The sequence below is a fragment of the Euphorbia lathyris genome, chromosome 9 (genome assembly GCF_963576675.1).
Source record: "Euphorbia lathyris chromosome 9, ddEupLath1.1, whole genome shotgun sequence".
NCBI lineage: Eukaryota > Viridiplantae > Streptophyta > Magnoliopsida > Malpighiales > Euphorbiaceae > Euphorbia > Euphorbia lathyris.
This window is the reverse complement of record NC_088918.1, coordinates 36193501-36219146: the sequence shown is the minus strand read 5'-3', so window position 1 is coordinate 36219146 and position 25646 is coordinate 36193501. Positions and strand designations below refer to the sequence as shown.

Genomic DNA, 25646 nt, shown 5'->3' with positions numbered 1-25646 from the left:
AAAATGGAGGAAAAACCTAAAAAACGTACCGAGAATGCATATCAGTCAGAAGAACGCTCAAGGAGGTCGAGAAGCAGTCGAGAGACAGGGAGATAACTCTCTGTCGCGACTGAGATTTTCATAATCTCAGTCGCGACTTACGAAAGGCATCACGGAAGAAGAACGAAATCTTCAACTCGCCCCTGTACCCCCTGTCGCGATTGAGATTTTCAGAATCTCAGTCGCGACAGTGAAGTATTCTGCATATAATTCACATGTTTTAATCCGAGAAACGCGTCTGTTCGTTTGGATAAAAGCGACCCTTCACCAGCGGACACGACCCATCATTTACAACCCTTCAACAACTATAAATAAGTGATCCATTTCAGAAATTGAGGAGGTTGGAAAAGTTAGAGAAATTAGAGAAGAAAGTTATTATGTTGAGTTTCTGATTCAGAAAAGAATCAGAAAGTTAGATTTCATATTCTGTGTAAGCAAACTTGCTATACACAAGTTGTTATTAGATTAGTTATAAACACAGTATTAGTTTAGTTTCTAAGGTTGATCAGAGATAAGTTTTCATTCTGGTAGTGGACTGACCAGTCTCTATTCCGAAGATCCAGCGAGAAGAATTGACGGCTGAAGCGCATGAGGTTTGACGCACCTACGGAGTTTGAGGGAAAGATTGACAACCCGGATCTCAAAGTTTTCGTTACAATGCTATCCAAGTTTCTGCTTCTCTGTTAACTTGTGAAAATTCACATTTCATTAATGATATACCTATTTATTCAATACATTCTTACTGTTGTTATTTTGATATTGTTCTGACAAAATGATTTTCAAAATGATAAATTGGTGTTTTTATTAAAACGTTCTATTCCATCTTATTCATATAAGAACTTTGTTGAACACTTGACAGATTTAGTTTTTATGGATGACATGATCGCTGATCGCGGCTTATCAGACATAAAATACTAGTTTGATTAAGGTAGAAATCTGCTCCGATCCAGAGAGATTTCTACGGTTCAAAGCCATTTAATTGAATAAATCGCTATATTATTACATGTCCATAATCTTTACAAAGTTAAAGTTGCTTTCTTTGCTTTATGAAAATAAGTTCTATACCTACTATTTATTCCAATTACGGAAGTATCTGTATTGTAATCAAAATCTTAAGACGGAACTGTTCTCTAAACTCGATATAATACTTCTATCTAATCCTAATTTACCAAAACCAATTCAATCAATTAAACGAATTTCTTTTGTTAAACCTAAACACGTGATTAAAACCGAATTAAATAAAGTTTTAGTTAAAAAGCGTTCCCTGTGGGTTCGATATCTTTTATTACTACAAGCGTATACCGTGCACTTGCGGAAATCGCTCAACAAGTTTTTGGCGCCGTTGCCGGGGAACGCCAAAATTTTTGACAAAATTTTAAATTTTTCGTGTTTTATTTCGAATCTAGGTTTAAACATACTTATTTTAACTTTTATAATTTAATAATTTTCATTTACTAATTTATTTATTTTTCAAATTCTGTTTTGTAGGTAGTTTCGGTTCGTGTAAGATTTCAGGTTCATGCGCAGTTCTCGAAGTTCAGGCATTGTACCAGACCCTATAGACCCAGAAATTGAGAAAACCATTAGGAAGAACAAGAAAAACAAGAAAAACAAAAATAAGACCCCAGTAAAAACATATACCGAGCCAGAAAAAATGGCAGACCCACCAACACTTATGGATTACGCTAGGCCAGGTGTGGCCGGTGTGACCAATAGTATCGTTAGACCTAGAATCACCGCAAACCAATTTGAAATTAAGCCAGCTTTGCTTAATATGTTGCAAAATAATGTAACATTTTACGGGTTACCTAACGAAAATCCTAACACCCATTTAACAAATTTCCTTGAAATTTGTGACACTTTTAAAATCCCAGATGTGACTGCAGAAGCAATCAAACTTCGCCTCTTTCCTTTCACTTTGAAGGATAGAGCTAAAGAATGGTTAACTTCTATGCCAGCCGCAACTTTTGCCACTTGGGAACAATTAGCCCAAGCATTTTTATCAAAATATTTTCCTTTAGCAAAAACCGCAAGAGTCATAAAAGAGTTAACATCTTTTTCTCAAAATGATAATGAGACTCTTTATGAAACTTGGGAACGTTTTAAAGAACTTCAACGTTTATGCCCACACCACCAATTACCCGCTAAACTTTTAATGCAAACATTTTACAATGGACTAAATCCTACAACTAGGGGTTCATTAGATGCTATGTCGGGAGGGCTATTTATGAAGAAAACATCAGCCCAAGCGAGAGAACTTTTGGAGGAAATGGTAATCAACAGCAGTATGTGGCCCGCGGAACGTGGACATATACCGGTAGCAAAACCATCATCCTCAACCACACCATCAGTTAAAGGTATAGTTGAACTTGATCCAGTCGCGATGCTACAAGCCCAATTTTCTGCTTTATCACACAAAATTGACAAATTTATGGCACCACGCGATACCAATGGTAATCCAATCCAAACGGATGTGGATTACGAAAATATGAGTGAGATCGAACAGGTAAATTTTGTCCAAGGGCAAAACCAAACTAATAATCCTTATTCTAATACTTATAATTCTGGATGGAGGAATCATCCTAACTTTAACTGGAAAGATAACAATAACAATAGTGCAAGTGCTAATCAAAATCGTACCACTAATTATCAAAATCAGTCAAGAGATACGATTAGCACTTTATCTTCTAAAATCGACAAGTTTATAGATGCTATCAGTGGAAAAATAAGTAATCACGACGATGGTTTTAAACGGATCGAAAATAAATTCGATCAGCTTATTAAAAACCACTCATCTAGCATCCATAATTTGGAAATCCAAATTGGTCAACTTGCTAAATCAATTCCATCCCAAAAATAGGGAAGTCTTCCCAGCCATACGGAAGAAAATCCGAAAGAGCAGGTGAAAGCTATCACTCTTCGTTCAGGGAAAAATTATCAAGAGCCTGAAATGCCCAAAGATGCAACATTATCAGGAACTGATTTATCAAAATCCAAAGAAGATATCTTAAACACAAATAGTTCACCATTTGATACAAGTACCAAAACTTTTGTACCCAAACCACCTTTTCCGCACAAAGTTCGAAATAAGGACTATGACAAACAACTTCTAACGTTTTTGGATAAACTTAAAAATTTGCACATCAATTTGACATTTATGGATGCAATCACACAAATTCCTAACTATGGTAAGTTTTTAAAAGATTTAATTTCAAAGAAAATCAGTTGGGAAGGAATCTCATCCATTTCGTTAACTGAAGACTGTAGTTCAATAGTGTCAAGTAATTTTCCCACTAAACTCAAAGATCCCGGATGTTTTACTATTCCGTGTAAGTTGGGAGATATTGAATTCCCAAGTTGTCTTTGTGATTTAGGAGCAAGTATAAACTTAATGCCATTGTCTATTTTTAACAAGTTAGGTTTAGAAGAAGATATTAAACGTACCAATATGGTTTTGCAATTAGCGGATCAAACCACTAAGAGGACATATGGTATAATTGAAGATGTTTTGGTCAAAGTCGATAAATTTATTTTTCCTACCGATTTTGTTATATTAGACTTTGCATATGATGTAAATTGCCCTTTAATTTTTAGTAGACCGTTTATGAACACGGGACGCGCTCTAGTAGATGTGTCGGAAGGGAAGGTAGTTTTAAGGATAGGAGAAGATAAGATCGAGTTTAATATGAACAAAGCGATGAAATACCCTATGGAGGAATTCGCTTGTATGAAACTTGATTTAGTCGAGGAATGTGTCAATGATGTAATTCAGAGTGAAGAAATAATTGAACCTATAATAGGTGAGGAATTAGATGATAAGGACCCAGAGCCTTTGATTCGAGAAGATGGACCAGTTCCGCCTTCAATTGTAACACCCTCTAAATTAGAACTTAAAGAGTTACCCAGTCATTTGAGGTACGCTTTCTTAGGCGAAGGCGATTCTCTACCTATAATTATTTCTAACAAATTAACAAATGATCAAGAAGAAAAATTGAAAGAAGTTGTTAGAAATAGGATAGGAAGTATGGGATGGCAAATTTCAGACTTAAAAGGAATTAATCCTAGTATCGTAATGCATAGAATTCACTTAGAAGAGGATAAGCCACCTAAAGCGGATAGGCAAAGACGCTTAAATCCGAACATGAAAGAAGTAGTCAAAAATGAGATTACTAAACTTTTAGACAATGGAATCATTTATCCGATCTCGGATAGTGAATGGGTTAGTCCAATCTATTGTGTACCTAAAAAGGGAGGCATAACTGTTGTAAGAAATGATGAAGGTGAACTGATACCTACACGAACCACCACCGGTTGGAGGGTTTGTATAGACTATATGAACCTAAACAAAGCAACTAGGAAAGATCAGTTTCCTCTACCTTTCATTGATCAAATGATCGAAAGGATAGCTGGTCATGCATTTTACTGTTTCCTAGACGATTATTCCGGATTCTTTCAAATTTACATTTACCCGGATGACCAAGTGTAGACACCGAGTCGGAGGACCTGTGACGAAACCTGAAAACAAGACGGTTGAAGTGATTGATTCCGGAAGTTTTGAAAAACAAAAAATATATAAAGAATAATAAGCGAAGGAAAATTAGCGGCATCCGGCACGCGAACGACAATGGTCGAACGCCCGCTCGGCGGCGCGGGACGTGCGCTCGGCGTCCGTCGGACGCACCGCGCGTGGCACGCTCTCGACGTTCGAGCAATGCCCGGGTCCGGTGGCACGGGGCGCGCTCTCGTGGGCCGCTGAGCGCACGTGCCCGGTAGCGCAAAGCGCGCGTTCGGCGGTCGCGACGTGTGTGCGTCCGGCGGTGCGGGATGCGCGCTCGGCGGCCGCGGGGTGCGCACGCCCGATGGCTCGAGGCACGCCCCGAGGGTCGTCGGGCGGGGGCCCAACCACGTCGGGCGAACGCCCGACGGAGGTTGGGCGCTCGCCTAACGCCGTTGGACGATCGCCCAACGATTGTTGGGCGGCCGCCCAACATTGTTGGGCGGCCGCCCAACTCTTGTTGGGCGGCCGCCCAACCCCAATGGGCGACGCCCAATTTCTTTTGGGCGTCGCCCATTGGTCCGGGGACCCGTTTGCCTATAAAAGGCACGAATCCCCATGCAAAAAAAGAGGGAAGGAAGGGAGAGCTTCTCACACTAGAATATTTTTTTTCTAGAGAGAAGAAGTTGATTTTTTTAGGAGAAAACATTTTTTTTCCTAAAAATTGAAAATCTCCAAATTCCCTAAGTTCAATTTTTACTAAATTTTTCATAAAAAAACGGAAGCTCGCGGTTCGTGGAATCAATCGGCTTCGACTGTCAGATACCGAATTCAAGGTATTATCCGAGGACTAGACTCTTTATTTTATTTAATTTATTCTCTTCTCCTATTTATTTTCTTTTTTTATATACTATAGTTTTTATTCATTTAGTCATTTATTTATTTTGTCACATTTTATTTAATTAAGCGTATTTATTTAATTTTCGTTTCGTGTTGAATAAAATTCGGTTTTGTTTTAAAATAAAAAACCTCGTTTTGATATCCCAATACGAACCGTGATCCGATAAAAAGGTAGTTCGGGTATCAAAAACGTTGTAATTATAACATTTTAATTTAAAAGAAATTTCCAGATAATGTTTTAAAATAAAAACGTCGTTTTAGGAACTTCCGTTTTCGACTATGATCCATTTTTGGTAGTTCGGAAATCCAAAACGATTGAATTAGATTTAATTTAAAGCTGTTGAATAAATCTGGAAACATTTAGGAGTGCTGCTGTAATTTACCAATTCTGTCACTAAATGCTGTTTACCAACGGATTTTCCGTCGGTAAATCTGCCAAAATGTAAAAAAATGCCATTTCAGTCCATTTTTCTTAACTTTTAAGCTTTTGATCCTTAGTATATATATGTATAATTACGTAATATATGTTTTTTTAAATTATTTTAGAACTTTAGCATATATATTTATTTTAGAATATTTGTATATCATTTTTTTCTATTTTACAATATGAGTATAAGTATATATATATGTATTTCCTTTTTATTGATTTAGGCTATGTTTTGAATATTAGTTACTTGATATTTTGAGAAATAATGGATAAATATTAGTATGTGTCATTTTTGATATTTAAAACTATATTAGTTATGTATACATATATATAGTTTTGGGATATTTGGGTTATCTTGATTATTGAATGAAATTATTTTTGGGTAAATGTTATTTTCTTAGTTATAGGATTTACTTACTATTTTCACATTTTCAAAGTATAGATATATTGTACCTATTATTTTTATATACATATAGTTCCTTTTGTATTAACTTTTATTTTCATATTCTATTTTTGATTTAAATATATATATATATATATATATATATATATATGTTAGAATTGCTTTCTTTATTCTTTTGGGCTTCATCATGGGTCCATGTTTCAAGTGGACTTTGTTTGAGTATGGATGGTGGTTTAAATGGGTTTATTATGGTAATTATAATTAGTAAAGAGTCCATTAAAATAAGTGGGGAAAATAAATCACAAAAAGAGAGTTTCAATTGAATTATTTAAACTAATGAGTTTTTTTTAGATTTCTAATGTAAATAAATAGGGTCATTCTTGTTAATATTTCAAATTGTTTCACAAAACACCACGTTTTAAAACCTTAGTCTGTTCCAACGACGGATCAAGTGAACATTGTAATTAAAATCGTTTTCTTTGCGAATAATAGAATTTTTGAATCATTTTCTTAAAGAATTTGTACAAAATAAAATTGACTTGTATGTTTAAACCATGTTTTCTCATTAAAAGTTTTTTTTATCTCAAACGTTTTCAAATACTCGAGTCGTTCCAACGGCGATTCGGGTAAATTTCATCAAACGGGGTTTTAAAACGCACCTAAATCGTTCCAACGGCGATTAAGGTGCGAACCATGTAAATGAACTCGTTTTGGGGAAAATAAGTTAATGTAGAATGAACACACAACATCACATTTAATACGGGTGTAAATAAATCACTTCTTTCTTCCCCCTCTCTGTGTATGTATAAACATAAATGGGTGATTCTTTACTGATGTGGCTTTTCAATAATATATGCTCAAAACGGTTTCTAAAAAGAGAAAGAAAAGGGTTTCAAATGAATTTTAAACTTAAAGAAGTATACGATTAGTCCGTTATCGCCTAACATGCTGAGTAGGAGGCCGGTGGTTCATAACCGGGCGATGTCGGGGTGCCTAGTAGCCTTTCTCCGGAAAGGAGCTAGCCTTCTCGGCTCGTACCTAAGTTTCCCGAACCCACACCGGTCTCCCGCAAGGGATCGGTATTCATTTTCCCATTCGTGGGTGGCGACTCTTCCATATCTCCGAGCTCCGGTCCTGCCGAGCAGCTTGATTCCACGATTGGTTGCTTTCGGTGCCAATCACCGCTTACGTCGCCATGAGGTTGTCCACCCCCCGATCCTCCCGGGAGATTAGGCCGCGGCACCTCGTCTAACAAGTGGCGACTCTGCTGGGGAAGCGAGAAATTTGATTCCGGAAGGCGTGTATTAAGCCCTTAACGGGGACAGATCGTATTATTTCTTTTCGTATGCATTCATGTGCATTATTGCAAACCTTTTGGGTAATTTCCGCGAAACCTCTAGCGAGAGTCCATTCGTCGCTCGAAAGAGGCTAGTGTAAGTTCCCCCTTACAGTAAGGCGCCGAAGGGTCCCCATCCTTTGGATCGTGGGCGAATTCGTGCGTTCCTGTGAGGTCCCGCGCTCAGCCGTGTCAGCATATAGTAGCCTTAGAAGTTGCCATAGGATTACCCGTTACTATTTTTGATGTGATAAATGAATCAGTTCGTGTTTTCAAATCGCCATGATACGTGTCTAAATCCTAAAATATGTAAAGAAAATGAAACGATATGTTAATATATACTCTTAAACCGATGCATGAACTACCCCAAAACATCGAAACAATTCGAACTAAAGACGACTTAGTCATCTCGTATGAATGAACATGTGCGGCCCGCCTTGTCCCTTTCTGTGTCCCGACGAAGGCACATGTTCAGGAAATGCGTTATGACGTAAGCACGTATTAGTATGAATCGATTTGGTATTAAGGATAGTTATATCTCGATTCAAAAGACTATATTAACAGTAGCCGTTATTCACATTCTTTAAATAAATTGGGATGAAACGAGATCATAACGAAACGAAAACAAAGAACATTTCTGTTTCGAACGACCCTGTTGTAACGTGAAAAGTTTCGCACACGTAGCTCGTCCCTTCCGAATAAAAGACGAGCTTTTACGTTATGCCTCGTGTCGTTCTTAAGAGAATTGGACGTGTCCGCAAAAGTGACTAAAGAAAATAAAAGAAAATGAAACGACCAAAATCATTCTGTATCTACGATATATGTCAATCCCGAGAGTAGTTAAAGAAAATGAACCAATGCCGTTGAATACGTGCCTCGAACAAGTATATACCCTGTTTAAATCACGAAGCCGGATTGAGCTTAACCGCATAATTATGCCATATGGACGAGACTGTGGGTTTGGCTAACGACTCGATCATTTCGACCGTACCAAAACTACAAGAAATATGGCCCAATATGCGGGCTAGCTCAACCCGTGCCTGAATGAAAAAGAACGGTGGTATCCTCGCTTCGAATAAGTAGGCGATTCAACGAAACGTTAATTTTCTATAACCACACTAAGATGATATATCCCGTGGATTGGGAGGAACAACGAATTGTTGCTAGCCGAAAGATTACCGTGCGCTCAAAATAAGACTCACCGTCTTTTCACGTAGCCAAAATGAGCAAACGGATCCTCGACGCTAAGAACAAACGCGTTACGCGATGAGTCCGTTCCCTAAAATAAAATCCAAAAGTGATTTCATCACTAAATAAACACGTGGTTACGTCTCTCGATAGATCCAAAAGATCCCGTTGTAATCCAAAAATCGAGACACGAACCCACGCGAATGAAAGGGAATGAGTCATTGTCAATAATGAACGATTGGACTAAAAGAATAGCTCGTACCACGTCTAAAAACCGAGATGCGCTCAAAGGGAGTCAAAACCCGAACTAATGCGTCTCGCAAAAGGACAAAAAACGAGTTATTCCGAAAAGACAATCCAACTTGGTCGAGTTCTTAGTCACTGAACGCTGATGCGTCAAAACGAACTGTGTTGTATGATGAATGTTCTACTTTTCCGCAATAATCGACGGCATCACGCGTTCTCTGGACCGCAATGTGAGCCCCAAACCAAAATCCTAGGAAAGAGACTTGGACCATCGAGTGCGTGGAGGAATAAGGGTGGAAGAGAGATGTTGTGATACGTGTAACTAGACTGACGTTTGTTCTTCTTATCTTATATATCCCTAAATAAATGAACACACACACCACAAATCATGCATATAAAATCATGCATACATACTAATGGACAGCGTTCACGCAGACTTCATCAATAAGCGGTTGTGGTTCCGCAAGAGTAATCGGCTAGTCGGGCAGTTTGATCAGTTACGGATCGTCAGTTCCAAATCAGTAGTTGTGACGTCCGAATCATCGTTGTCCGAATCAGCTCAGTATTCGGTCAGTATGTCTACGCCAGATGAGAGAATATCAAGGTTAGAAAGAGTGGTAAACAACCTCAATGATCAGTTAACCGCAATTTTAGTCCAGCTGGACGAGCTTGTAATTAAGAGTAACAAGAGTAGCAGTAAACCAGCTGAGAACATTGTGAGCACGGGTCCCCGTTTTGGAGATAACTATCAGGATTGCGTAACAAGAAGTTTGGGGAAGAGAAAGCAAAGGGAAGAGGAATGGAAGCAGCACATCACTCAGGAAGTGCACGATCTACGTGGGGTAAGCTCTGGAGGTCAAGACTTTTATAATCTGAAAAACTATTCGTCGGCAACGGCTTTGCCTTTGAAGTTCCGGCTTCCTGACATGATACAAACTTATTGTAAATGAATTGTTCTTTATATCATTTGTTTTAATGAGATATATGTTTTATAACTATATAAAGGCAATCCCTTTTAAGCACTAAATAAAGTCTAATAAAAGGAAATCCGTAAGTTTGTTTAAAGTGATTATAAAGTGTTCATACAAGCATGAAGTGAGACAAAACTTTATAATAAACTAATAAACTTAAAACCACCCCAAATCAAGTGATATATTTAGGATTGATATATCACAGTTGAGACTTGTATGTAACAATGTCTTCTGTCCGACAGAAAGCTGATCTCACAAGCTTCACATATATAGATATCTGGACAGTTACATAGATCCGGTGAAACGTTGTTCATTAGGATTGGGGATCCGACTTGAGATAACAGGATGGGTAGATTCATCCTTGTCACCTGTTCATCTCATTGGTATTAATAGGTATAACTAATCCTCAGACTCAAAGGAATGTTAATTGGTCATCCTGAATGACTGAATGTGAGACTTTGATCGCGTGGTCCCACGATCCTTAACAGAGATGACTCTGGGGTGTGAACTGCAAAGGTTGGGTGTCACAGGAGGTAATGTCAGGGTAGTTATACATTGGATTGAGCATTTATCACTCCCGATGAATGAGAGATACATCCAAGGATCGCTTATGGAAGACTCGACTCTAAACCCTTGCAAGGTGATAGCTTAAGAGTAGAAATTCGGATTTCACTTAACCTATCTCTTGAGTTGACTCGGCCAATAACAAGTAAAATGAACGTCTCGCTATATGTGACTTGACATTACCCATAGTCATAAGATTCAGTTCAAGGATGTAGTTGATAAAGGATCGTATTATACCGTAACTAATACGGAAGGGTTAACGGCAGAATCAACCTGTCTTCTTAACGGACTCTGGGGGAATGATTACGGACATGCCGATAACATGCTCTGTTCATCATTCCGTTATGCAAGGATTAAATATAATTCTTGAAGAAATTAATTTAATAGTTGCATACGGCCAGAAGTAGTAAGGACCTAATGGATCACACATAAGACTTGGAAACAAAAGAGAGATGGATCTGATTAATAGATGGAAGCCCAATTGAGCCCAGTAAGGCCCACATGGGGTCGAAATTTATATATATATGATTAGGGAAGGAATTAATTTATTCCACTAATCCTAATTTGATTAGGATTATGAATTAAATTAATTAAGAGATAATTAAAGTAGGAGTTTTAATTAGATTAATATGCTCCTATTATTATCTAACTAGGTTACTTATTATTATCCTAATTATATTAGATATATAGTAAGATAATAATTAGAAATCCTATTCTGAATTGGATTCCTATTAAGTGACCTATTCCTATCTAACTAGGTTTAGATACAACCTAATATATATACCCCTACCCTAATGAATTTCGACACACTAATTCCTCCCCCCTACAAGTGATTTTCGAAATTGCTTAGTTAGAGAGAGAAAAGAATTCCCATCCCCAAGTTCGTGGACAAGAATTCATTCGGCATTCCATCGATTGATTAATCTAATTCATCCCTCTTTCTCCTTGATCTTGTGTTGGTTAATTAGAGGTAATCTATTTTGGTTACATCTTATAAGGGTTGATTCTAATTTAACCTCACCGTGTTCACGAAAAGAAGAAAAACAATCAAAAGGGAGAAATTCGTTTTTCTTCGCCTACATCAGGTCAGTTCACTATTTCGATGATTCCCGGAGATTGAACCGTCGGATCGTCGCGATTTTTGGACAGTAGCTTCTAGACATATGCTTCTACGTTTCCACCGAAGGGATTGTCGTTCGGAGGTCTGGAAGGTCTATTTCGAATAGGGGCAGATTGGTAAACAGTTTACATCTCCTTTGAAGTTGTGGGCACTTCGTTTGCAACGGTAGATTGATCAACGAAAGGTATTTCTTCTTATTCCTCTTTATATGAAATAACGATTAACGGATCCTATGGTTAAAAGGAAGTAGGCTAAAATTTTTATATTTCCGCTGCTATACCTTAGCCCTATTTCCAACAGTGGTATCAGAGCCATCGTTAAATCCGTTATTTCATATATGAAATTTAGAAGCTTTCAATAGGATTGAATGAATATTTATGGTTAGGTTTAATTAACAAATTGTTTGGTTAATTAATTCTAAAGATAAATAAGTGAAATAGATTATGCGTATGTTCCTAATTAGTTCGGTTGATAATCATTATAACAAAATCTATTAGTTTTATGGTTAGATTAATAAAATTAGTTTTATTGATTCTAAAGATAAAATGGAAAGCTATTGTAGTTTTTCCTATTTCTGAAAATCGCTTTTCAACCGTTTTGAAAAACTGATATATATGTGTTTAAAATTAGTTTTGAATATAAAATATATATACATGTTTTGGAAATTAATAGTTTTCTGTTTTGATTATCGAATGAAAATTCGTTTAAAAGTTTGTTTTTACCAAGTTGTAAATCAAAGCGTTAAATGAATTGAAATCAAAATAATTGGGACATGCATAATCAACGTTTTGTATGGTTATATTAATCTAAGAATTAATATAAAGATATAAAACGATTAGAAGTAAAATTGGATGAAAGTTAATTTGATAAGTTAATGTGATTAACCTAAATATTACATAAGACAGTTATGTAATCAACCAATTAAATTTATTTAATTGAGTCTTTGCATGTTTGGAGTTATGGACATATTTGGACCCTCTTTTAGTCTTTTGGTATTTTTGAAATAGGGCCTGCGCGTCCTGCCTTTCTACTATCTATTGTAATTTCTCCTCTCATCTGATTCCCTTCAATTCAATTGAAGTTTTCTTTTAGTAGTATAGAAATTAATATGTAATTTCAAGGCGCCATGGAGAAGACGGAGGACCTAAAGAGAAATATGTAATAGTTAGTATTTCCTTAGGTTTGCCCTTTTTATTCCGTCTCTGGCTCGACGGAATAATTTAAATGATATGTCCATAACGCCAATGTATGTGTGAATGTATGTCTGATGTATGCTAAAGCAAATCAAGACTAAGTTAGATTATGAGACTTAAATAAAAATCCCTTATTAAAAAGTTAAGTAAATAAATAAGTTATTAAAATCGGTTGCCCCTCCCTAATATTATAATTCAGCCGGCAGTACTGGGGGCCTTTGGGTTGTTGGCAAAAGTCAAGCTCGGGGTCTTATGGTAACACCTGGATTATCGAAAATAGTTATTTCATGAATATGGGGTAATACTTAAATTAGAGTATGACAATTGGTTGGCAAAAGTCAGGTTGTTCATACACTAATGGGCAAAATGGTTGGGATTAATATGAATGACATATTAGTTACTAATGTGGTTAGTAACCCAATAACCTAGGAGTCACATTCGAGATGTGATTGATTGAATGAATCTACCTAATGAATGAGACTAGTTTGTTGGCTAAAGTTAAGGCGAAATCTCAGGAGTTAGGATCCTAGCTCACTAAAGGATTTGTGAAATTCTTCGAATTAATATGGAGGGTTATTAATTTAGCAAAATAGTGGGAGCAATCTGAAATAAATTAAAAGGCCTATAATTTTAGATTGTTATACTTTAAAGCAAATGAATAACATACGTTTACTCTTTCTCACTCTCAGTTTAATGAAACACTCTTAAAATCATGACTAACACCAATCTGCAAAACACATTTACCGATAACAAGTTGAATAGTTCAAACTTCACCGACTGGTATCGTAACCTCAAAATTGTTTTGAAGTTCGATAAAATAGGGTATGTATTTGATACATCGATACCCCCTATCCCTAATTATGATGCTCCAAATCGAGGAAATCTATGCTTACAAGAAGCACAAGGCTGATGGCGATCATGCCGGATGCATCATACTTGCATCGATGACATCGGAATTACAAAGGCAACTATGCCTGTTCCATCATCATGCGCCTAAAGGAATTGTTTGGGAAACAAACCAGGTGCAAACGCTACGAGATATCCAAATGGTTATATCGTTGCAGGATGCAAGAGGGCACATCAATCATGACACATTATGTCAAGATGATTGGCTATATTACCAAACTTTCTAGTATTGGATTCGCGATGGATAACAAACTAAGTGTAGACTTAATTCTTCAATCCCTCCCAAAGAGTTATTCATAGTTCATCATGAACTATCAGATGAATGACTTGCAAACCTCTCTTGAAGAGCTTGCAAATATGCTCAAGTTAGTTGAGCCCAATATTCAGAAAGACAAGGCAATACCGGCTATTGTCATAGAGGGATCATAGAAAAGAAAAGGGAAATTTCCCAATTCTAAACATCCCAAGAAAGGTAAGAAAGATGTGTCCAAGGGAAAGGAAGTTAAGAAGCCTAAAAGAAAGTACCACTATTGTGGTGACATGGGGCATTGGAAGAGAAATTGTTCTTTGTACCGAGCTACCCTCCAGAAGGGAAAAGCCGGTACTCCAAACATCTGGTATGTTCTATATTTCGATAAAGAACAAACATTGTGATTTTTATAGAGATGGGATTTTCTATTTTTTCAGGAATATCACAAAATGGGATTTATGTGTTAGATTTCTATTTTCGCAATTGATACCAAAAGACATAAGCTAGATAATTCAACTTACTTGTGGCATTGTCATATAAACGAGAGACGCATGCTAAAGCTACATTCAGATGGGCTTATAGATTCAATTGATTCGGAATCATTGGAAACATGCGAATCATGTTTAAAAGGTAAAATGACAAAGACACCCTTTAGCAATAAAGGTGAGCGTGTATCAGACACTCTAGGACTCATTCATTCAGATGTATGTGGTCCTATGTGTAACCCCCTCACTTGGATCACATGATATCTCACACAATATCAGTTATAGAATGCTTTCAATACTCAATCATATAAACTTCAATCTCATATAAACTTTACAGATTATACATAAGAGAAAGCATTTACAATACACGTTTAAGTCATTATCCTGCATAGAGGATTTACAAAACAAAAGTACATCACAAGACTCCAAAATGCCTAGATGAGAATGGACTGACAATAAAGTGTTTTTAAAAATATCTCCATGGAAAGGAATAGTTCGTTTTGGTAGAAGAGGGAAGTTGAATCCAAGATACATTGGGCCTTATGAGATCATTGAGAGAGTTGGACCATTGGCTTATAGGTTAGCTCTACCACCAGAATTGTCTTTAATACATGATGTATTTCATGTGTCAGTATTAAGAAGATATAGATCAGACCCAAGTCATATGATTCCTGAACCTGAGATTGCAATAGTGAACACAGACTTGACTATTCGTGAGCAACCTTTAGAGATTTTGGGACGAGAAATGAAACGACTCAGAAACCGTGAAATTCCAATGGTTAAGGTGAGATGGAGTCATAATCAAACACTTGATGAGGCAACTTGGGAGGTAGAAGAAAATATGAGGACACAATATCCTTACCTATTTGAAGCTTCTGGTAAGTGAATTTCGGGGACGAAATTCTTTAAGGGGGGAAGAACTGTAACATCCCCAAAACCCTAACATATACATTTTCCCACATTCATACATGTTTTCATGATTGAATACATACATTTTAGATTCATCTCATTGGAATCGGAAGTTTCGTATGCATAATGCGATTATCATGCGATTAGTAGACGATTAGTGTGTCATTAAGATGTAACGATTGGTTAATTGAGTTAGGACTTAAATGAATGAATGAACATGTCCTTAATTGATTAAATTAGACTTGTGGAGGGCTGGAAATGAGTTTTGTGAACAAGCACCTCACTTAAGCATGATGTCACCCAAGATTGAGACAAAATGCACCTCTTCATTTCAAATGGATGTACACAACTCATTCTTTATGCTTTCCAGCCACAATTTCGACCAAAGCTTCAGCAAACTTTCCCTTTTCATACCCTAACATCCTCCAAAGAAAACTCTTCCAATTTCTTCCAATTGTCAAGCCAAACAAGTTAAGTTAAGAAGCATACTAGGTGATAGACACAACTTCCGATGCCAATGAGATGAATCTAAAATGTATGTATTCAATCATGAAAACATATATGAATGTGGGACGATGTATATGTTAGGGTTTTGGGGATGTTACACTATGTCAGTCCAAGCAAGAGGAGGATTCAGATACTTCATTAGCTTCATAGATGACCATACTCGCTATGGTTATATCTACTTGATGAGGCACAAATCAGAAGCCTTTGACAAGTTCAAATGCTTCAAGAATGAAGTAGAAAATCAATTAGGAAAGAAAATAAAGACGCTTCGCTCCGATCGAGGTGGCAAATATCTTTCTAATAATTTTCTGAATTATCTAACTGAATGTGGGATATGCTCGCAATGGACACCTCCCTATACACCACAACACAATGGTGTATCCGAGAGGAGAAACCGTACCCTATTAGATATGGTACGGTCCATGATGAGCATGGCCTTACTTCCAAAGATGTTCTGGGGCTATGCCTTAGAAACTGCCATCTTCACCCTAAATCGAGTACCAACTAAATCCGCTAGTTCCACACCGTATGAATTGTTCGTTGGTAGGAAACATGTGTTCTCATTTATGAGAGTATGGGGTTGTTCGGCATATGTCAAACGCATTGCGTCCGACAAATTAGATTCTAAATCTGATAAATGTTTCTTCATTGGATATCCCAAAGAGACCGTAGGGTATTATTTCTATCATCCAGATGATCAGAAAGTAATAGTATCCAGATACGCAACCTTCTTAGAGAAAGAGTTTCTCGAAGAAACACAAAAGGGAAGCGTGATTGAACTCGACGAAGTTCAAGAGGAAGAGACGCCGGCTGAAACAACGGAAGCGGTTGAAGTACCCGAAGAAGTCCCATTAGATGAGACTCCAGTGGCACCTATTCGTAGATCACGAAGAGTTCGTGAACTCCCAGTTAGATATGGTTTTCTAGTGGGAAATGATGACGAGGTTCCCGTGTTAGACGACGAACCCGAAAACTACGAAGAGGCTCTTACTAGTCCAGATTCTAAAGCATGGCTTGAGGCCATGGATTCTGAAATGGATTCCATGTATACTAACCAAGTGTGGACTTTGGTTGATCCACCCGAGGGGATAAAACCCATTGGGTGCAGGTGGATCTTCAAAAGGAAGACTGACATGGATGGAAAGGTTAGCACCTACAAAGCTAGGTTGGTAGCGAAAGGATATCGTCAAAAATAAGGCGTTGATTATGACGAAACCTTCTCTCCCGTTGCTATGTCCAAATCAATCAGAATCATGCTTGCAATTGCCGCTCATTTTGATTATGAGATTTGGCAAATGGATGTGAAAACAGCTTTCCTAAACGGAAACCTGCTTGAGGATGTATACATGATGCAACCTGAAGGTTTCATATCAAAGGATGCAAATAAAGTTTGCAAACTTCAGAGATCCATTTATGGACTCAAGCAAGCATCTAGAAGCTGGAATAAGCGTTTTGACGAAACCATAAAACAATTTGGTTTCGAACAAAATTGCGAGGAAGCTTGCATTTACAAGAAAGCAAGTGGGAGCTCTATAACATTTCTCATACTATATGTGGACGATATACTATTAATGGGAAATGACATTGCTCTATTACAATCGGTAAAAGTTTGGTTATCCGGTAACTTCTCAATGAAAGACCTTGGTGAAGCAGCCTATATACTTGGTATAAAGATCTATAGAGATAGATCGCGTAGACTGCTTGGTCTTTCACAGGCTACATACATTGAAAAGGTGCTAAATCGGTTTAGCATGCTTGAATCGAAACGAGGTAACTTACCCATGGTGCATGGAGTGAAGTTAAACAATCATCAATGTCCTAAAACTGATGATGACAAACGACGCATGGCTGTAGTCCCGTATGCCAGCGCGATCGGTTCGATTATGTATGCTATGCTATGCACTAGACCTGACGTAGCGTTTGCGTTATCAGTAACGAGTCGTTACCAAGGGAATCCGGGAGACGAGCATTGGATTACCGTCAAGAACATTCTTAAGTACTTGAGAAGGACTAAAGATATGTTCCTAGTGTATGGAGAAGGAGATCTGAAAATTGAAGGATTTTCAGACGCTAGTCATCTCACAGATGAGAATGATTTTAAATCCCAATCAGGATACCTGTTTATCTTGAATGGGGGCGCGGTCAGTTGGAAGAGTTCCAAGCAGGGAAGCGTGGCTTTCTCTACGACCGAGTCAGAGTACATCGCTGCTGCGGAAGCGGCAAAGGAAGGGGTTTGGATTAGAAAGTTCATTACAGAACTAGGAGTGGTTCCTGACATTGTCAATCCCATTACTCTGTACTGTGATAACAATGGAGCCATTGCGCAAGCAAAGGAACCATGGTCTCATAATGCATCCAAACACTACCTAAAGCGATACCACATCATTAGAGAAATTGTGGCTAGAGGAGATGTGAAAATAGAAAGAGTACCTACAGAGGACAACGTTGCAGATCCGTTGACAAAGCCTTTAACCCAAAAAGTACATGATCGTCATTTAACTTCTACTGGGATAAGTTTTAGAAACAATTGGCTTTAGTCCAAGTGGGAGTATGTTGGGGTTTTGTGTCCTATAGTCAATTGTTGCAGGATACAAACTTATTGTAAATGAATTGTTCTTTATATCATTTGTTTTAATGAGATATATGTTTTATAACTATATAAAGGCAATCCCTTTTAAGCACTAAATAAAGTCTAATAAAAGGAAATCCGTAAGTTTGTTTAAAGTGATTATAAAGTGTTCATACAAGCATGAAGTGAGACAAAACTTTATAATAAACTAATAAACTTAAAACCACCCCAAGTCAAGTGATATATTTAGGATTGATATATCACAGTTGAGACTTGTATGTAACAATGTCTTCTGTCCGACAGAAAGCTGATCTCACAAGCTTCACATATATAGATATCTGGACAGTTACATAGATCCGGTGAAACGTTGTTCATTAGGATTGGGGATCCGACTTGAGATAACAGGATGGGTAGATTCATCCTTGTCACCTGTTCATCTCATTGGTATTAATAGGTATAACTAATCCTCAGACTCAAAGGAATGTTAATTGGTCATCCTGAATTACTGAATGTGAGACTTTGATCGCGTGGTCCCACGATCCTTAACAGAGATGACTCTGGGGTGTGAACTGCAAAGGTTGGGTGTCACAGGAGGTAATGTCAGAGTAGTTATACATTGGATTGAGCATTTATCACTCCCGATGAATGAGAGATACATCCAAGGATCGCTTGTGGAAGACTCGACTCTAAACCCTTGCAAGGTGATAGCTTAAGAGTAGAAATTCGGATTTCACTTAACCTATCTTTTGAGTTGACTCGGCCAATAACAAGTAAAATGAACGTCTCGCTATATGTGACTTGACATTACCCATAGTCATAAGATTCAGTTCAAGGATGTAGTTGATAAAGGATCGTATTATACAGTAACTAATACGGAAGGGTTAACGGCAGAATCAACCTGTCTTCTTAACGGACTCTGGGGGAATGATTACGGACATGCCGATAAACAGTTTACATCTCCTTTGAAGTTGTGGGCACTTCGTTTGCAACGGTAGATTGATCAACGAAAGGTATTTCTTCTTATTCCTCTTTATATGAAATAACGATTAACGGATCCTATGGTTAAAAGGAAGTAGGCTAAAATTTTTATATTTCCGCTGCTATACCTTAGCCCTATTTCCAACAACGGATGTCAAGCTTGTTTTTGATGAAGTATCGAAGAGATAAAATACAGGCATGGGAACATAGCGTGATGCAAATTGGGCCTATCAAACGTCTGTTTCCGATTGTCGGCAAGTATAATGAAGGCAAGGACCCCATGGAGCACTTGCATTTTTACCTATCCGCTATGGGTCCTTTGGGCTTCAAAGAGGACGAAATCACGAGTTTGTTTTGCAACTCGTTGGCGGGAGAGTCACTAATGTGGTATATGTCTCTTCCGATGAAAGTAAAAGTGAATTGGGCAGAAATGACTAAGAGGTTTATCAAGAAATACACCGCATGGGGACATCCCGAGGAAATGCCTAAGTCACCCGATGAGGAGACACCTGAGGCGGTGTTAACCATGGCTAAGTACAAAGGAGGTGAGAACCCCATCGACCACATAAACTGTTTCCGTGCCTACATGTTTGATGCATGACTCTATCGAAGTGAGTTGGTTCAGCACTTTCCAAAGACACTCGTAGGAGAAGCTTTGATGTGGCACCGAATGCTCTCGGCAAAGGCAAAAGGGGACTGGGGGTCCATCAAGGAGGCTTTCGTGCAGAGATATAAGATATACATCTCGTGGACTGGGTCGTTGGAAGATTTAGAAAGGATCAAGCAATTTCCCGAGGAAGCATTCGTGGATTATGCTAGGAGATGGAGGTTCAAGTATGCCTCGTGTCGGGTCACCTTGAGCGATCAGGAGCAACTCATGTGTATCCGAAGGGGTGCTATTCCACTCGTCGCTAGAAGAATGAATGGAGTGTTCCTCAGGGACTATGAAGAACTGATAGGCTGGGCTCGGTATGGATCATCGGACCCTTCCTACGTAAATCCGAACGTCCCTCACGTAATGGATCTGATGGTCGTGGATATTTGGGGAAGTTCCTCCGACGGGAAGGGTATTAATCAGAGAGTTCCGATCAACATCTGGGATGAGTCTGATGATGAGTCGGAAATGGCTGCTAGCACCGAAGGAAAGGTTCTGCCAGGTTTTGAGATCTTCAATGATGTTACCGACTGGGGCAAAGGAGAAGCAAGCTGTTTCATTGAGGAGATCATGATGTTAGATCTTAATGCCGAGGAGCAGGTGATCACTATTGAGGCCACTGTGGGAGCGGTGGATGAGCCCGGTACCTCCAAGACTTATGAGAAACCCGAGAACCCTGTCGATGATAACTAGATTACCGCTTTGTTTGAATCTGATGATGTACTCACCAATACTATCAATGAAATGAATTCTGATTTTGCTTACTTGCTTAATGTTGATTCTGATCATTCCATGCATTCTCATTCATATAACATGCCTACATTTGAAATCAATGCAATAGAAATGTCAACTTTAAATCTTGGCACGGATGAAAATCCTAAACTTATACAAATTGCTCAAGAATTAACTACTGAAGAGAGGAAAGAATTTGAGAGAATAATTAAAAAAAAAATACGAAATAGTGTTTGCTTGGACATACGAAGACATGCCAGGAATCGATCGATCAATCGTAACTCACCGTATTCCAACGTACTCCGATGCTAAGCCCATAAAACAGAAACTCCGACGCATGAGGCCAGAATGGGTAGATAAGATCAGAGAGGAAGTGAAGAAACAGTTAGAAGCGGGGTTCATCGAAGTAATCGACTATCCCCATTGGGTCGCAAATGTAGTGCCAATCGCGAAGAAGGACGGTAAAGTGAGAATGTGCGTCGATTATAGGGATCTCAACAAGGCGTGCCCCAAAGATGAATTCGCATTGCCTCACATCGACGTATTAATCGATAGTACAACATTGAGCGTCCTGCACACAAATGTGGATGGTTTCATGGGCTACATGCAAGTTCAGATGGCCGAAAAGCACAAAGCAAAAACCTCGTTCACAACTGAGTGGGGGACATACTGTTACAGAGTAATGCCGTTTGGTTTGAAAAATGCCGGGGCAACTTACCAGCGAATGGCCACAACACTGTTCCATGATATGATACACAAGGAGGTAGAAGTCTATGTGGACGATATGATGGTCAAATCAGAGACAAGAGAAGGGCATTTTGCCGCGCTCGAGAAGTTTTTGGCCCGAATCGCAGAATTCAAGCTAAGGCTAAACCCGAAGAAGTGCTTTTTCGGCGTTTCGTCGGGGAAAATCTTAGGCTATGTAATCGGAAATAAGGGAATCGAGGTAGATCCTGATAAAGTGAAGGCTATACAGGAGATGCCGGCGCCGAGAAATGAGAAGGAAGTGAGAGGGTTTCTGGGGCAGGTTCAGTATATCAGTCGGTTCATAGCAAGACTCACCGCAATCTGCGAGCCAATCTTTAAGTTGCTAAGGAAAGACCAACCCGCTGTTTGGAATGATAAGTGTCAGCAAGCTTTGGAGAGCGTCCGGAGCTATTTGTCTAATCCGCCAGTGCTGAGACCGCCTAAACTAGGAAAGCCGCTTCTCCTCTATGTAGCGATTGAGGAGCGATCTATTGGGGCAATGTTGGCTCAAGAGGGAGACACCGGTGTGGAGCACGCGGTGTATTATTTGAGTAAGAAGTTCCTGGAGTACGAGCTCAAGTACAACATGATCGAAAAGATATGTGTGGCAGTGGTGTGGTCGACAAAGAAACTGCGGTACTATTTCCAATCGTATAAAGTGATCATTATTTCTTGGATGGACCCCGTGAAGTATCTATACCGAACTCCATCCTTGACGGGGAAGTTAGCCAGATGGTTGTTGCTTTTATCCGAGTTTGACATTGAATATGTGACGAAGAAGGTTATCAAAGGGAGGGCCGTGGCAGAATTTCTGGCCAACCAGCCCCTGAATGCAGAGGAAGAAGAGATAAGTTATGATTTCCCCGATGAGCACTTGAACGCAATCAAAGTCATACCGTGGAAAATGTTCTTCGACGGAGCAGTTAATTCGAATGGAGCCGGAGTAGGAGTACTACTTACCTCACCGAAAGGAGAAAGGATCCCGATGGCCAAGAAGTTATCCTTCCCTCTCACCAATAATATGGCTGAGTATGAAGCATGCATTTATGGCTTAGAGTCATTAGCGGCACTGGGAGCGTCATATGTCGAAATCTGGGGGGATTCAAAGTTAATCATTGAACAGGCACGAGGAAACTGGGAGGTAAGAGAAGAAAGACTACGTCCATATCTAGATCAGCTAGAAGGGTTGGCACAAAGATTCAAGGAATGTCGTTTCTATCATATTCCTCGAGCACAGAACCAGGCGGCGGATGCCTTGGCTACTTTGGTGTCAGTTTGGGACAACCCCCGGAACCTTGCTTCGAAGCCGTTGGTATTGAGAAGATCTCACAAACCATGTTACGAGGACGTAATGTTGTTAGGGACAGATGAAAAACCATGGTATTTCGATATCGTGAACTTCATGAAAGATGGGACATATCCGGCAGAGTCAGAACCTAGGGATCAAGCTGTGATTAGAAGGCTAGCTCGTCAGTTCGTCATCCACAACGACTTGCTTTACAAAAGGCACGTTGATGGATTACAGCTCAGATGCTTGGATGCGGGAGAAGCCCGCGAGGCAATGGAATCAGTACATTCAGGAATTTGTGGAGCCCATATGGGAGGAGCAGTACTAGCTAAGAAAATTATCAGACAAGGCTTCTATTGGCTCACCATGGAAAGAGATTGTAACGAGTATGCAAAGAAATGTCGCGATTGTGAAATCCACGGCGATTGCAGTCATCTTCCGGCCATGGAATTACATGTGCTAGCACCTATTTGGCCATTCGCTGCCTGGGGCATTGACATCATCGGCGAAGTAAGGCCTAATGCTTCAAATGGACATAAGTTTATTGCAGTCGCCATCGATTATTTCACCAAATGGGTAGAAGCAGAGTCGTTTAGCAAACTGGGATCCAAGCAGATGAGAAAGTTCATTGAAAAACACTTGATCACCAGGTTCGGAGTGCCTCATCACATGATCACGGATAACGGAGTCCAGTTTCAGGGGGAAGTAAGGAATCTTTTCCGAGAATATGGCATTGAACATCACAGGTCTTCTCCGTACCGTCCACAGGCTAATGGGGCAGTAGAAGCAGCTAATAAGAACCTTAAAAGGATTCTCGTAAAGACGGTGGAATCACATCGAAACTGGCATGAGCACCTCCCACTCGCGTTGTGGGCTTATCGCACGACAACCAGAACCTCGACTGGGGCAACGCCATTCTCCTTGGTATACGGAACAGAAGCAGTCCTGCCGATTGAGATCGAAAAGCGATCGTTGAGAATCGCAGTGGAGGCAGAAATTCCCGAGGCGGAATGGGCGAAGAAGCAATGTGAGCAGTTGGCTCTAGTTGATGAAAAAAGGATGGAAGCGCTTTACCATGTACAGTTATATCAAAGAAGGATGGCTCGGGCTTTCAATAAAAAAGTCAAGACCAGCCCTATCAAAGAAGGAGATTTGGTGCTGAAACAGATCTGTGTGACGCACACCGACCCGAGGGGGAAGTTCAGGCCTAACTGGGAAGGACCATTCGTCGTAAAGAAGATACTAAGCAAAGGAGCGGTGAAGTTAACCATAATGGACGGCATGGAATTCTCCGAACCTACCAACCTGGATAGGCTTAAGAAATACTTTTCGTAAAAAAAAAAAAAGAAAGAAAAATTCCCGATGGGTTGAAAACCCGCAAAGGGCGACCTATGCAACAATAAGGGAAATCCCAATGGGTGAAAACCCGAAAGGGCACTCATTTAAAAATTCCGGGATAGTAAAAGGGGAGGAGAAAAATCACCGGGATCCGAAAACCGAAAGGCGGGTCCTGGTAACAATAGTTATAACTTGAGCAATTACAAAAACAATGTATAAGAGACTAAGTATTTCTGTTGTTTGTAAATAAATAGAGGCATGAATATATTTGACGAGAATGATTGGAATCATTATAATCTACCGAATGCATGGTAATATGAATCACGGGTTATACATTTCTTGTCCTACTTTTCACAAAAAGCCTACCTACTATCCACCCCACTCCCTATACATCAGCTATACATCGGAGAAACCCTAATAAAAGCTACAAAGCAACAATGAAAGCTACAAAGCAATACATACCGAGCCTAATATGGAGGAAAGTCCCAATAGTTCTCAAAATCTCTCAGGTGTGATGCCCGCTCCGCAGATAGTGCCTCCTCAGCAGCACGCGCTCTCTCATCAGAAACTCGCGCTCTCTCATCAGAAACTCGTGCTCTCTCATCAGCAGCTCGTGCTCTCTCCTCTGCAGCAAGGCGTCTGATCGACTCATCGCGCGCCCTCTCCTCGACGGCAAGGCGACCCTCAGTCTCCCGTCGCATCATCCCCGACCAGTGGTCGTTCCTCTCTTGATACACATGACCAACTCGGGCATCAGCTTCCCGCACTAGCTCACTCTGTCTCCGCTCATGGGCATGCAGATCACTCTACAGAAAATGAAAAAAAAAGAACAGATAAAAGGCAGCATAGGCAAAAACATAAATCATACATACATGCATACATTTCACTACACTAAAGTATAGTAATGATACATACCAGGTGATCGGTGCAGCGCAAGCTGAGGCGGTCTCGGAGATAACCAGACAGCCCCACGTAGTCCGTACAAGTCTCTCTCGTGGTCAGAGAAGCGTCCGAGGGATCAAACGGGACCCTCGAGGAGAAGATAGGAGGGGCCACCTCAAATCCCGCGTAAGGTGCCCCGGACTCGTCATAGCAGATCGTAGCATAATCTCTCCCATAGTCTGGTATAGGCACGCCTAGGGAAGACCTCTCCGGTCGGGCAGCACTAAAGGACTCGCCAACATAGTAGGGCTGCTCGCACACTGGCGTCTGAGCCCGAGTGCCGTCGAAGAAATCAGATAAGTGGGCACTCCTCCAGGATCCCTCCTGCAAACAAAACACACCATAAAACCTCTGAACATCTCATGAATAAAAGGGGTAAAATAAAAAGGGAATGGAATCACTTACCGGGACCTCCTCCTGACCAAAGACTGCCGCGACAGCCTCCCTCGAAAATACAT

The 25646-nt window shown here is 39.6% G+C and overlaps 1 non-coding gene across 1 annotated transcript; it reads right to left on the bottom strand.

The window, feature by feature from the left end:
* Window positions 1-2071: 2071 nt before the first annotated feature.
* On the bottom strand, window positions 2072-2178 carry LOC136207655 (small nucleolar RNA R71). Its single transcript, XR_010676785.1, has one exon. It is a non-coding gene; the product is annotated as a small nucleolar RNA R71 (small nucleolar RNA).
* Between the last annotated feature and the right edge of the window lie 23468 nt (window positions 2179-25646).